At 36.2% G+C, this 14,984-nt stretch overlaps 1 non-coding gene across 1 annotated transcript; it reads left to right on the forward strand.

The window, feature by feature from the left end:
• The first annotated feature begins 13,000 nt into the window (after nucleotides 1-13,000).
• Nucleotides 13,001-13,104, forward strand: LOC111727751. The gene has a single exon (XR_002775224.1). It is a non-coding gene; the product is annotated as a U6 spliceosomal RNA (small nuclear RNA).
• Nucleotides 13,105-14,984: the final 1,880 nt, after the last annotated feature.

A 14,984-nucleotide genomic window follows, 5' to 3' on the forward strand; every position in this document is an offset into this window, starting at 1 on the left:
GGAGTTGTGACGCCCTTCCGAGGGTGCACCCTTCTGAGGGTGATAAAGTGAGATTCTGCCTCTAAAAAAAAAAAAAGAAGAAGAAGTAATACTTGAGTCCTGACTATAGCTGTGCCCATCACCCATGGGCGTTCATGGTGTCCATTAGGTGGGTTTATTCCCCTCCTCCAATTTCCCTCCAGGTTGCCGTCCCCTGAGTTTCACTTCCCACTGTGCACATGTGTGTTCGTTGGTTAGTTCCAGTTTAATAGTGAGACATGTGGTATTTGTTTTCCATTCCTGTTATATTTCACTTAGACTTTTCTATGTTCTTTCCTAGATAATTCAGAAACTTTTCAGGAACACGTTTTCATCCTCAAACTGTTCCTTCTACATGTATGCTGGTCTTTACCCTAACAAATAAAAAGAAAATTGATATCTTCCTGATTAAAAATCTGAAGACAAATATTACTTGAATTTTCTAGACTGTAAAGTAAGGCAATCAAATAAGACATAAGACAAATCTTACAGGGTGGCTCCTGGCTGTGGCCACTCATACTTGGCTCAGAATAACCCTCTTTAAATTATTTTACGTCTTTTATACTTACCTGGAGGGGGCTGGAACATGTTTTTCTTTGTAAAATATCTCAAGAATGGAAGAAAAAGTATACAATGTACTCAATACTGTTATGAAACCAATATATGATTACACACAGTTTCATGTGAATGACAAAACACAACTATAGTCCAGAATGAAGGTGGGAAGGGGAGAGAAAGGGAGAGGCCTAGAGAGGGTAATTGGTGGGACCTCACCTATTATATACAATGTAAGGGTACAAGTCAAAACTATTAAGAGTATAAGTGTCTTAACACGACAAATAAGTGAGGTGAAGGTTACGTTAACCAGTTTGATGTAAGCATTCCAAATTGTATACAAAATTACATCATACCCCATAAATGCATTAATGTACACAGTTATGATTTAATTAAAGCAAAGTTAAATGTGAAAAAAAAAAGACGTAAGACAGAATCTCAGGAGTTTTTGTGGTCAGTATTGCTCCTGTAATCTCTTAATTTTAGCCTTCATCATTATCTTACCTTGGCATTGACACCCTGACAATTTAAGAAACTCACTATGGTTAGGTAGGATCCCTCCCCACTCATTTTCCAGTGACGTGCCTGGAACTCCACGGCCAAGAGAGGATCTCATTAACATCTGACAATTTTTCTCTATCTTGTGAAAAGTACTCCAGTCTCAAACTCCTGAGCTCAAGCAATCCACCCACTTCAGCCTCCCAGGGTGCTAGTAGTTTGAGCCATCACTCCCCACCTGTGCTCACAATTTTCTTTATATATATATTTTTTAATTTATTTTTTTCTTTATTAAATCATAGCAGTGTACATTAATACTATCATGGGGCACAGTGTACTGTTTCTATACACAATTTGAAATACTTTCATCCAACTGGTTAACATAGTCTTCATGACATTGTTCCTCAATATCTATAAAACTTGTAGTGTGTCTCTCAGCTGTGTCTAGGAAACAATATTTTAAAAGTTAAATGTATTTTCTTAGCCACATATTACAAGTGTGTGTTGTTAAGAGGAGACATCATTTATCTTGCCACTGGATCACTTGAAATTCACAGAGGGGCATAAAAAGTGATGTTTATTTTCTTGGGTTTTGTTATATTCGATATTATAAAAACCCAGCATGATACACTTTATTAATGTTTAGAAACTTTCTCCATAAAAAATAACACACTTTTTCTACAGAAATATTTTTTCACTATATTTCCAGAATATATAGGTAAATAAATGTTGTACTAAAATTCTGAAACACATTTTGCTTAGAAGAGTATGGGTTTGTATGTAGCTTGAACACTGAACATTATTTTTTATCTTTATGATTATTTGTACAATATAGGCTTGAAATCAATTTTAGAGCACTTTGATAGAAAAGGTAACAGATACTGAACCTTTAATGCTTTTGGAAGTGATATAAACTTGATACTCATTCGATCTTTATATATTTATAATTTGAGAGTGAGAAATTCAGGAAAGGGTTGAAAGAGATCCTTTGGCAAGCAATAATAGTGAGAAAGAGAGAGAAAATTAATTCCACAAAGAATGCTGCTGAATTTGGAAATTTCCACTGATAAAATGAAACATATGTATGACACACACAAATACCTATCATGTTCTTTAATCTCTGTGTTCTATTATTGTTATGAAGACTTTCAACAAGACCAGTATCTACCAGCTTAGTAATGGTTATCCTAATCCAAGTTACCTTTTTGAAATTCAGTTTCCCCTCATATAAAATGAGAATAATACTACCTTAAGTCAGTCCAAATATTAAATACCATATAATATATATGTCTGTCCCAAAGTAGGCAGGTAATACATTTCGATCTCTCATTTGTCTCTCCTCTTTTTTGAATTTTAATTGGCTATCGTATTCCTGATAATAAATATTCCACTAGGATTTTATTTTTCATTACTTATTTAAAGTGATTTTTTTTTCAGTAATCATAACGGCAAAGTTTGTAAACTTAGAATATTTAGGACAGCATGAATTTCATAGGTTTTTAAATAATGATTTGTTCTTTTCATCATGGAAGGCAGGTCACTTCTTTGTGTTTGGAGTATTTACCATGTTGAGTAAGAGATGTTGCCAGAAGGTGTAATGTTGTTCTCAAAATAAAACCTTATTTTTCTAAGTTAGTCCAAGTTATATTATTGGAACAGAAACAAAAGTAGAATTTACAGTTTTTTATTTTTTAGAGACAGAGTCTTGCTTTATCACCCTTACTAGAGCGCTGTGGCATCACAGCTCACAGCAACCTCCAACTCCTGGGCTTAGGCAATTCCCTTGCCTCAGCCCGAGTAGCTGGGACTACAGGTGCCTGCCACAACACCCAGCTGTTTTTTTGTTGCAGTTTGGCTGGGGCTTGAACCTGCCACCCTCTGTATATGGGGCAGCCGCCCTACTCACTGAGACACAGGCACTGCCCAGTTCTTTTGAAATTTTAATGTGGTCATTTTAATGTTTAGGAAATATACTAATGATTGATAGTTTCAAGTATCAAATATGAAAACACATGTCACGTAACTTCTCATATTTTAATTTTAAAAGATTAAGAATTTTTTCCCCCTTCAGAATAGATGGTGACTAACCTTAAAGGAAAATCACTGACTATTACCCAAATGGAAGTTTAGCAAAGACATTTTGGATCAGGTTTACCTTATAATCTGAAAGATTAAAGAAAAGAGTAGCAAATATTCAGACTCCATTCCTGGGGGGGAGTAATGGGGGATACAGTGAGTTATTTGGTGACAATGAGTAAACTAAGCTTAATTATAAAATTGAAATCATTATTTAGATAATGTCAGGTGAGTTATTTGCACTGTCTCTGAGATTTCCTTTTCTTTTTCTTTCTTTTTGCAGTTTTTGAGCAGGGCTGGGTTTGAACTCTCCACCTCTGATATATGGGGCCAGCGCCCTACTCCTTGAGTCACAGGCCCCACCTTGTCTCTGAGATTTCTTAAGGGAAGCAGGAGGGGGCCACTTCTACTAGCCCAGGGTCTTCAGGGCAAACTGGTACCCTGATTTTAGTACAGAAGCCATGTTAGATCTGTCTTTTGGCTTTCTTTGGAACTCTATGACTCTCACAATTGGAGTCCAGGTTCAATTTTCAGCCTAGTGTGTTTGTTACTGTGGAAGGTGTCCGGGTTGACATGGCTTTTATTTCTTTGAATGATAATTTCCTCCTTTTATGATGCCGAGTCCAAATATAGATTTTGGTGACATTTTCAGAAGATTCTATGCAGTTTAGTTTCTGAAAATTTGTCATATTCTCGTAGTGACCCTGTCTGCCCAGATGAGTGTGTTAGGTGGATAGAATCTTATTTTCCTTGTTTTTCCTTCAGAACTCCATAACACCAAAGTGAGGCTTTGGGATCTGTGAAAACACTGCAGTTGGAACCATCTCACCCTTGCCTATTCCCGCCCGATGGTGCTCTGTGATGAGATTTCCGAGTCTCTCCCTTTCTTAACTGTTGAACTTCCTTTTACTGCGTGGATCCCTCCCACTCCTCCTGGGCATTCGTAGGTCGCTCTGCCCTCAGCTATTCATTCTCTCAGCATCACTTCGTATTTCTTTCTGTCGTTCCATCTTCCCTCATTGCCAGCTCATTTCACAGTCGTGGGCGCTCCCCAACTTGACATGTTTCTCTGACAGACCAGGCCCACTGCTGCCAGATGAATCATTTGAAACTCACTTGGGAAATTTCAGTAGTTCTCATATTTTACCAAATCCAGATTCCTTGACCTAGCGCTGAACACCACACAAACTCTAATTGTGATCACCTTCTCACATTTTCTTCCTTTTTTTTTGCAATTTTTGGCCGGGGCTGGGTTTGAACCAGCCACCTCCGGCATATGGGGCCAGCGCCCTACTCCTTTGAGCCACAGGCCCCACCCACCTTCTCACATTTTCTGTAATTGCGTCAAACTGATCAACACATTGCTCTCCAAACCAAATGATATATGTTGAAAGGCTCCAGAGTGGTACAGAGTATATCGACTCTGGAAGGAGAATTCCTGGCTTCAAATCCAAGTGGCTCTGCCGCTTGGGAGCTGGATGAGCTGAAGTGTTTCTTAACTCATCTGGGTAAATGGTATAATGAGAGCGCCTACCTCTTTGAACTGTTCTGTTGTGAGGTTTTAAGCAATAGTAAACATAAGGTGCTTAAAATGGTGTGTCACAGAGTAAGTGCTTATCTAATGTGAGCTGATATAAAGCATTTCTGGAATTTCCTGATTTTTTTTATTTCTATTGTTATTATTTTGCAATTGGTTTATGTTAGTTTCACTTTATAAAGTCATCTCTGAAAAAATACATTTCAATGGATTAATTTGAGTCAGTATAGATGATGATTGAAAAAATAGAAATTACTGATTTAAGACATAATAGACGAGCTCAAAGGCCGTATTTTTTTATGCTAAATATTCCTTGTACTTAAAAAAAAAAAATCTAGGGCTGTTTGCTTAGTTTCCAGGCTTAATAATTTTTTCTATATGTGAGTTTATGATTGCCCACATTTGTTTAAATAATCACATGTTTTCATGTTAATTGTTAGCATAATAACTGAATACTTTGAACATTTAAAAGTGTTTTCAAACATTATGAATATATATTTTTACAATGTATTTGATACCTTCTATATAATCTATTAAGTAAGCAGCGTGTTTTAATTTGTGACTTAAGGGAAAATTGATTAATATAGATCTCAGAGGCTTTTAGGTTAAAGAGAACTTGAAGATAATTTCCCCATTTTGTTATTTCTCCAATGAGAATCCTTGCCCACTATCACACAGTTCACAAATCAAATCCAGGATAAAAACCCAGATTTGCCAACTCCGTATCTCTTGCAAATCTTAGCAATTGTGCAATATCAATTCAAAGACTCAAGATTCTTATTTTTCTATTTCATGAGTATTACCTGTGTGTATTTTATTAGTTCAATATATTTTGTGTTTTCCTTAAGCATTAGTAGGCTAGTATATGTTAAAATGTTAAGTCTCTTTGAAATGTTCTATTATTTTAAGGATTTGAGTCAGAATGGGGGTGGGTTGTGATTTGCTACATTTCAAATAGTTCTGGATTATAGAATGGTCTGGATATGTTTAGACTTATTCATAAGGTGAGGCAGTATGGAATTGCTATGGTTTGACTGTGTCCTCCATAAAAAGGATATGTTAGAAACTTCATTCTCAGTGTAATAGTGTTGGGAGGAAGGTCCCAAAGAGTTGTGATTAGCCCATGATGGTGGAGTGAAGGAATAATTCTGACCTCAAGGGACATCAATTTTTTTTTGGCTCTTCCACATAATCATTTGTTCATTTATTAACACTAGGTATAATAATACAATGCTAAAAATAAACGTGCATCAACTATACATTACATACTTACCAAAAAATCTCTGTCCATCACAATTAGTGAATGCAAACAAAACTTCTACCCACCCTTAGTGCATTATTATTTTCTCAAGGAAAACAGTGAATTTAATGTTGCTCAGCACCTCTACTAAAGTCAAAAGACTCAACATCTCCATATATCAAAACATTTACATCTATAGCATTAAACATGTAAATTTAATTATTTTGTCGCAGTTTAAATCTGAATTATTTATTTACATTACTTTTTAGTTCAAAAAAATGTGAACAATATTTAAAACATATTTAAATTCATAGAAGTATATCATAAATCTCAACATTATCGCAGGAGTGAATTCATTCTAGAAAGGGGTAGTTTGACCCTGTTTTCCTTGTTCCCTTGTTCTTTCTTGTCCATCCACTTTATATCATGAAATGACACAGCAGGAAGGTCCTTGCCAGATGCCGGTCCCTCAGCCTTGGACTTCTTAGCCCCCAGCACCTATATTCTAATAAATTTCTGCTCATTCTATTTACCCAGTCTCAGGTGTTCTGTGATTTACTGTGTATTCCAGGATCTCCCACCATAACTAAGCTATAGTTCTACTTGTTTCCAGTAACGTAATTTTTCATTCTGTGTGTTGTGATTTTCGAAATTTTTAAAAATCTTAATGGCATTTACATTACACTAAAATTATGGGTCTGGTTTGTCTTTTTATTGTGTTTTCAAAAAGCATGCATTCTGAACGAATCATGTGTTATCAGGGACTTTGAACTTACGCCTTATTTCGTGAGATCTGTGACAGGGTTTTACACCATCTGCGTCGGGATCATCCTTGGGGAATAATTATGTTCTACTGAAATGTATTTGGTGGCTGCAGAGATCGTCATTTCTCTGTAGAAGAGCAGACGCTTCCCTTCTATTCTGGATCCCTGTAGGAACAGCAGTCTGTGAGGAAGAGTGAGTGAGGAACAGCAGGAGGAAGTGTGTCCCTGGAGAAGCCACACCCTGCACTGCTGCTGTTCTGTGGTCATCACGTTCCTAGGCTCAGAGTGGAGAGTAAATAGTTGAATGTGTGTTGCTGCTTTTGGAAACCATACAATATAAAACAACAACAACAACAAAAAAAACCTTATCTAGGGTGATTATAATGCATGTTAACTACTAAGTAACTTTCACTTATTTATTTTAAAATATATTTCCGAGAGCAGCAATACGAAGATTAGAGATGCCCCTAATTGGTTCTCCTGTCATCGCTGTTAAGCAAACACCAGTGGTGTAACAGACCAACTCATTACATACATGAGCAATTTGAGGTGGTGGGAAGTTGGATGTTACTGCCAAACAGCGTGTCAGCAATCAGGCCAGGAGCAGAAGTGAACTTTCTAATTCCCAAGACTCTTTTCCTTTAAAGCCCAGGGTTTTTCTCTATGAGAATTTGCGAGTTTTCAGTGCGATATCATATTTATCCTATGAAGGAGCAAGGCATTGATTCTGCTGCTCAAAACAGCATCTGCAGTCACAAGCAAATGAAACTTGGAAACAAAACAGTGAAACTTGGAATTAGATCACAGAGTTAGAACCTAGATGGAGAGAGGTTTCTGAGCAGCCACAGTTTCTAACTTTTGAACAGTTGAATAATCCTGTGACCAGGGAAGCTTAGGAGGAACACTGTCAAGACATAACACAGTGAACGTGTGACTAATGACATTCATGTAATTGTGATGATGGCCTTGTGTATTAAAATTGCAGAAATGCAGATTTCTACCTGAAGAATCACACCTAATTTGGAACTAATCATTTATGAATGCTGCTTTTTAAAACTCCCTCTCCTTTTTACTTACCGGCACACAAAGTCAGGTGGTTCTGTAGAGAATGTAGCAAATCATGAATTCCAACTTATTTAGGGAAGAAAGAACATGCTTTAAATCCCCAGTGACAATTTCTTTTTTAGGTTTACTTTGTAGGTCAAAGGTCAGTAGCTAGCTATGTGTTATCATAAACCAACTCAATTTTGATTTCTATGTGTTTTTTATCCTTGTACAAAAGTGACCAATTGTTTGAGATAGGAAAAGGGAAGGTGGTATCTTGCCACATGTAACTAATTTCAGGCTCTGTGTCACAGTAGCACTAAGAATCAATTTCAAATGATTTCTCCAAAGCGATACAAGAGGTTTGTGACAAAGTTGTAAAAAAGAAACAAGATACACATATTCCCACGCCAACATTTGGCTCAAATCACTATGTGAAAATGTAACAGAGAATGAGAAACACTTTAAATAAATCAGTTGCCTAAATTAGATGATTACAAAGTACAAGATACAGGGCTCACAACAGTGTCTGGCTCAGTTAGCATTCAACACGGATTTGTTTATTAAGAATGTCTTTTCACTTAGGACTTTTTAACTGGAAAACATGAAGTTCAAAATCAGGAGGAGTTCAAGATCGGCCAGGGCAACATACTGAGATCTCATCTCTAAAAAAATTAAAAATAAGATAGCTGAGTGTGGGAATGCAAGCCTGTAGGTAGTTCTACCTACTTGTGGGGTAGGTGTGGGAGGGTCACTTGAGCCCTGGATTTTAAGTCTTAAGTGAGCTGTGATTGCACCACTGCACTCCAGCCTGGGTAACAGAGACAGAGATCTGATCTCTGCAACTGCAAAATAAACAAGAAGTTTTAACTCATTGATGATCAAATACTTAATATTCAGTAGCATCGGAAGCAAATATATATACCTATAGTCATTTCACACAAAAAGAAGTTTTTAAATCATCAGTCTTTGAACATATCCACTTTTTTGGTGTAGTTTGCCTTTATGCAATTAGTCAAACACTACTCATAAAAATCACTGTGCTAGTCGTTCCAAGATTATGCCATGCAACACAGTAGCCACTAGCTCTGAGCAGCCACTGAACACTGAAAGTGTAACTAGTGTGATCAAAGAATTGAATTTTAAATTTTAATTAATTTTCATTTAAAAATCAAAGCAATATGAAATATTTTTCTACTAGTAGCAACTTTATTATTTTGTAAGAACATTTTTTGTTTTTGCCATTGCAGCACACCGGCCATTGTCCGCTGCTGTGCTGGTCACGTGCATGGTTCTTATTACTGCACATAAATTCATTACTAACAACCACGGATTCGTGAGTCGGGTCACTAGAAGTCAGGGCTGAGACCAGATGCTGGCGCTTGCAGAGTGGATGCAAGTGTTAAAGTCTAACTAAGTGGGGTTAGTATCTGCAGACAAGAGCGGGCTTCTGCTGGCTTGTCGGCTACCTAGGTCACGGTACATGAACTTTGCCTAATTACAATATCATTTGCATTGTGGTTTTAAATTTTCACTGCTCTTGAAATCACCATGATAGTTCCAAAACAACTACATAAAGCATGAAAATGGGAGAGAACACAATTTTGGGTATGACTACTCAAATTCTTAGGAAAAAAACACACTTTGGCCTTGAATATTCCTTACCTTCCTTACACTTCATAAAACCAAAAACCCCTGTGTTTTGGTGCAGCTGCTCTTTTTGTTGGTTTGTTTGGGCCAGGGCTGGGTTTGAACCCACTACCTCTGGCATATGGGGCTGGCACCCTACTCCTTGAGCCATAGGCGTCCCCCAGTGTAGCTGCAATTTTTGAGCCTACCCTTACTTTCACTCCTGCTTTCAATAGAAGCTGCCCCTGTTGGCTCACGTGGTGCGTCCTGAAATCCTCTTCTCCCATGATCACCAAGAACCTGAAAATACCACCACTTGGAGGATGATTACAGATTGAGTCACTTAAAATATTTTTCTTTTCTGCTTGCTCATGGAACACTTCATTATGCTTATCTGAGTATTACATACACCGGGAGAGTTAGTCAGAGTTTGATAAATTGTAAGGGTAATTGAATCAAACTATTCATCATTTTAATTATAATGTACTTGAAAATTTTTTCTTTTTTTGAGTCAGAGTCACCTGCTGTCACCCTGGCTTGAGTGCAGTGGCCTCATCATAGCTCACTTGCAATTTCAAACTCCTGGACGCCAGCAATCCTCCTGAGTAGCTGGGACAATAGGCAGACACCACCATGCCCAGACAATTTTTCTATTTTGACTAGAGACAGGGTCTCACTCTTGCTCAAGCTGGTTTCCCTAAGCTCAAGCAATCCTCCAGCCTCAGCCTCCCAGAGGGCTATGATCAAGGTGTGAGTGAAGTAATTTATCTTTTTGAAGTAATTAGTATGGACATCTTCACACATTTAGCATAGAAGCATATGACTGATAGTCAGGTTGAGATGCAGAAACTAGTAATCTGTTGCAAGTTTGATAATGAAAGGCAATTGCAAGTATTAAAACATAAAAAAAAATTTGAACAAAAAAATCAAAATAAATAATATTAAAAGACATTTTCAGCATACATAGTGGATTTGATTTATTTTTTTTTTTGGCAGGGGCTGAATTTGAACCCACCACCTCTGGTATATGGGGCCAGCACCCTCCTTTGAGCTATAGGTGCTGCCTGATTTATTTATTTATTTATTTTTTACAAAATTCTTTCTACAGTCAAAAAAGAAGAGATGGAGCAGTGGCTGTGGCTCAATAGAGTACGCCCCCAGCCCCATATGCCAGAGGTGACAGGTTCAAACCGAGCCCCAGCCAAAAACTACAATAAAAAAAAAAAAATTGGATGGATCACTTTGAATTTGAAATTGAAAATAAATATCTATAATGGGTATTTTTTGTTTGTTTTAGTGATTTAACAGATTCTGGTTTGGTGACTTCGATCCACTATCCAATGGATGACTTATATTCTTCAAAAAAAGAAAATGAAAGAAAGATTTTAGATGGAGGGATGGTAAAATAATAACTTTAGTTATAGAAATTGTTAGAAAATTCTGAGAAAAAGCCAGTACGTACATGAAAACTTATTAAACCACAAAAGAATATATAAATTACAAGATAATTTTTATATTATCAAAGATCAATTGATTCAAAATTTGAACTTTGCCTTAGAAACAAAAACAAGGTGACCTAAATATTTGTATCCTCATATTAATCTTAGTATATGTGCTGCTGAAGTGAGCACTGTATCCTCATATTAATCTTAAATGAAATAAACAAATATCAAAAAAAAAAAAGGGAGAAATTGGGCTGAGCATAGTGGCTCATGCCTGTAATCCCACCCTTTGGGAGGCCGAGGCAGGTGGATTGCCTGAGCTCAGGAGTTCAAGACCAGCCTGAGCAAAGGCGAGACCCCGTCTCTAAAAAATAGCCAGGCATTGTGGTGGGCACCTGTATACAGTACTTTACTAAGGGCAACAAAGTGAGACTCTGTTTCAAAAAAAAAAAAAAATTGATAAATTGTGACAGCAGTCTGTTCTAATGGGGCTCTTCTTATTAGTTGGAATCCTGGTATTAAAAGGCCCACAGAGGAATTCCGCAACCAACCTACAGCCAACGATCTTTAATATGAGTGAGAAATAAACCCTTCTTGTTTATTATAAGCCACTTAGATACGGGATTTGTTTTGCTTTGTTTTGTTTTACAAAAGCACACCTCAACCTGAACTATTATAATAGTGTCATTGGAAATTTTGTGTTTCTAGGCCCTTTTATAACCAGCAGATATCAAAAGTACAACTACTTTCAAATATCTCTAAATAGACCCTTTTTCACATTATAAGCCATCATTATTGAGTAAATAATATGCATAGAATTATGTGTCCTGAAAGGAGCTAAAATTTGAATTTGTTTATAAGATGTGAATCACCCATCTAGATTTATCTCCTAACATATGTTATCGACTTAGGAGCTTTTAATTTCTTTCTACTTGTACCTTCAGAACTACTAAAACTTTATGAAGTTCCTAAAGGGATATTTATAGTTAAATGATTAACTTTATAAATCAGACGGCTGCCACTCGTGTCCACCTAACAATTGTAGTTCTGTTTTCACATTGTCATTAATTAACGTCGAATTCTTGCTCTACATTTTATATAGCAAGGAAGAAAATGCTATAGGTTATATAATGCCTCATCTCCCCGTGCTTCAAATAAATAAAACCGATATTTAGGCAGTAAATAATATTATGAACCTGATCAGACGATTGTCCTGCTTAACTTGCTAACTTCATTTTTAAAAGCCCTTCTGTGTTTTTCTCTTCTGCAGCTTTCCAGATGTTTCATTCTTTATGAATGGTATCCCTCCACCTAAAAATTTCACTCACCTGGATATTTTCAGGCTTTATTTTGCATTTATTTCAAATTCTCAGTACAAATTTATTTCTTTCCAGTAAATCTTTTGTTTGCTTGACTATTTAGTGGATAATAATGAAGAAGTGGGTCTAATCTGTTTGATACTTCATAATACATCTCAGCATTAAGGCATACTCTTGGCATATAGTATTCTCTATTTTTTAAATAAATAACAGAGTGAAGGAATCAGGCACAGAAGGGTGGTGACATCGTTAGTGGAAATACTGGACATCCCTGGGGTCAGTAAATCTGTAACAGTGAGGTAAAGTTAGAGTATACTTAAAGGATAGACATGAAATATGGACCCAAAAGGGACATAAAGGTTTACTAAAGAATGATGCTGTTCTATTAAATCACATGTTAGAAAGATGTCACTCTGTCACTGACAGATCACGTTGAATGTCACCGTAAGACTTAGGGTTTCACGTCAGCAGGAGTCCAAGATTAAGCTAAGTAGGGCTTTATCAATCCACCAGTTAGATCGCTGACAAATTCTGTGCGAGATATGAGTTGCTAGAACTGACAAAATAAAACATGAAAAACCTGAGTAGTCCTATATATGTTAAAGAACTTGAATTGCTGTCTCACAAAAAAAGCTTCAGGCCTAGCTGACCTTTAATCTAATGATTCCCAACATTTATGGAAGGAATAATATCAATTCTATGCAAACTCAGATAATGAAAAGAAAAGAAATGCTTGAAAGCTCATTAGCCTGAAATTCATTATGATACCCAAACCAGAAAACAACATTATAAGGAAAAGAAACTACATATTAGTATCCCTCGTAAAAACAGAATAATAATTGTTAATAAAGGATGGGCAAAAAAAATAAGTATATAAAGTGCTCGCTTTGGCAGCACATATACTAAAATTGGAACGATACAGAGATTAGCATGGCCCCTGCGCAAGGTTGACACGCAAATTTGTGAAGCGTTCCATATTTTTTACCCCCTCAAAAAACAAGTATGTAAAAAGATGCCACATACATCCATGTATGGTTTATCTCAGAAATACAGTGTTTGTTCAACACTCACATCCATCAATGAATTCTGTCATTTTATCAAAATAAAGAAGAAAAATTATACGTTCATCTCAGTAGATGAAGAAAAGTATTTGAAAATATTCAGCTACCAAAGATGATTTTAAGAAGTCTCAGAAAACTTATGACTCAGGGGAAGGGGAAATTCCTCACCCTAAGAAAGGGACTCTGTAAAAAAAAAAAAAAAAAAAACCCTGCAATTAACATGTTCCCTAACCTGAGAACACTGAAGTCTTCTCCCTAAAATTAGGGACAGATATCTCCGCTCTCCATTTCTATTCAGCACTTTATTGAGGGCCCTAATCAGTGCATAAGGCAAGGGGAAAAAACATAAAGATGGTAATTCAAGATGTTGCCAACTGGAATCAAGACAATGGTGCCTGGTGTTACTACATCCTTGGACAACATGGGATGTCCTTTGCAAAATAATCTTTTGGTGTTTGGTAAAACCACTGAATATAAAGCTTCTTTTTAGTATGACTTCTACCTCCTTGATTCTCTTATCTATTCATTCATTAAATGCCAGACGTTACTGCAGGTCTACAATGCTGGACATTTTCCTTTTGCTAATATTACAGTTTTCTTTCTTGGAAAAGGAAAGGTTGCGTAATCAGAACTTAGACAGTGATCGATGGTTAGCTTATGTTGTAACATAAATTAGATTGGCACCTGTGAGGGGTGTGAGGGTGGCTGTTAAGGGATGCATCCTGGTCACAGATAGGCTGAGTCTGCTTCAGTGTTCTCCTTATCCATCCTGCCTGAAGGTTGGCCTGAGACTTCAGACTTTATCTACTCACGGATCAACAGGGATTTTCGTAGGAGTCAATAGCACAGTTTTGCCATCATTCAAAAGAAGCCACTCAAGAGGCATCTGTAATCAATTGTGTCTCTGCCAACAGTATCAGGAATGATAAACACGTTTTTGGACTTACTATGCACCGAATGTTCTCTGTAAGATAGACACATAATTCATAAATGAATCTCCTTAAAGACTAATGCGGTCAGTTTCATATTTACCCCATTTTACAAAGAGAAAATTTACACAAAGACTTTAAATTATAGGCAAAAAGTTGACATATAAACATAAAATAGCTTGCGACCCAAAGTGTGCCACTGGAAAATAATGGAAACATCTTCTGTTTTGTTCACAACACTCAAATTAATAAATTATTTTCTAGTATTTATTTATGTAGTTGGCAGCCAGAGTGTTCAGTTCTGATGAAACATGTGGGTGAGCCATAGTTAATTAAAATAAGCTTCCCCTAATATACTCTTGTCAGTCTGGAACTCATTCTAAATCAGAATAAACTCTAGAAATAATAATTTTAAAAATCTTTTCTCATTTGTCTTTCACGAGATAATATTAAAAAGTTATTTCTTTATTCATATTGGCAGCAACCATACTACCTTGGGGAAGTCCCTATTACAAAAGTGATTACAAGCTAGATAGTCTATGAAATGTTATTATCTAATAATTCTGAATGAATTTATATTTAAGATTATTTACAGTTTCAAGATTATCAATTTATCAACATATACTTACTTGACCCTGGCTCTTTTAAGTTAAATGAAGATATATAATAAAATTTATATTAGTAAAAGATTAGTTAAGTAAAAAGGAAATAAAAATAATAATAAATCATAGAGGTCCAGTTCTAAAAAAAGATGGGAAAATTTTATTTTATTTTATTTTTATTAAATCATAGCTGTGTACATTAATACTCTCATGGGGTACAGTGTGTTGTTTCTGTATACAGTTTTGAATACTTTCATCCATCTGGTTAAC

The sequence above is a fragment of the Otolemur garnettii genome, unplaced genomic scaffold, assembly GCF_000181295.1.
Source record: "Otolemur garnettii isolate 467f Iridium unplaced genomic scaffold, OtoGar3 scaffold00121, whole genome shotgun sequence".
NCBI lineage: Eukaryota > Metazoa > Chordata > Mammalia > Primates > Galagidae > Otolemur > Otolemur garnettii.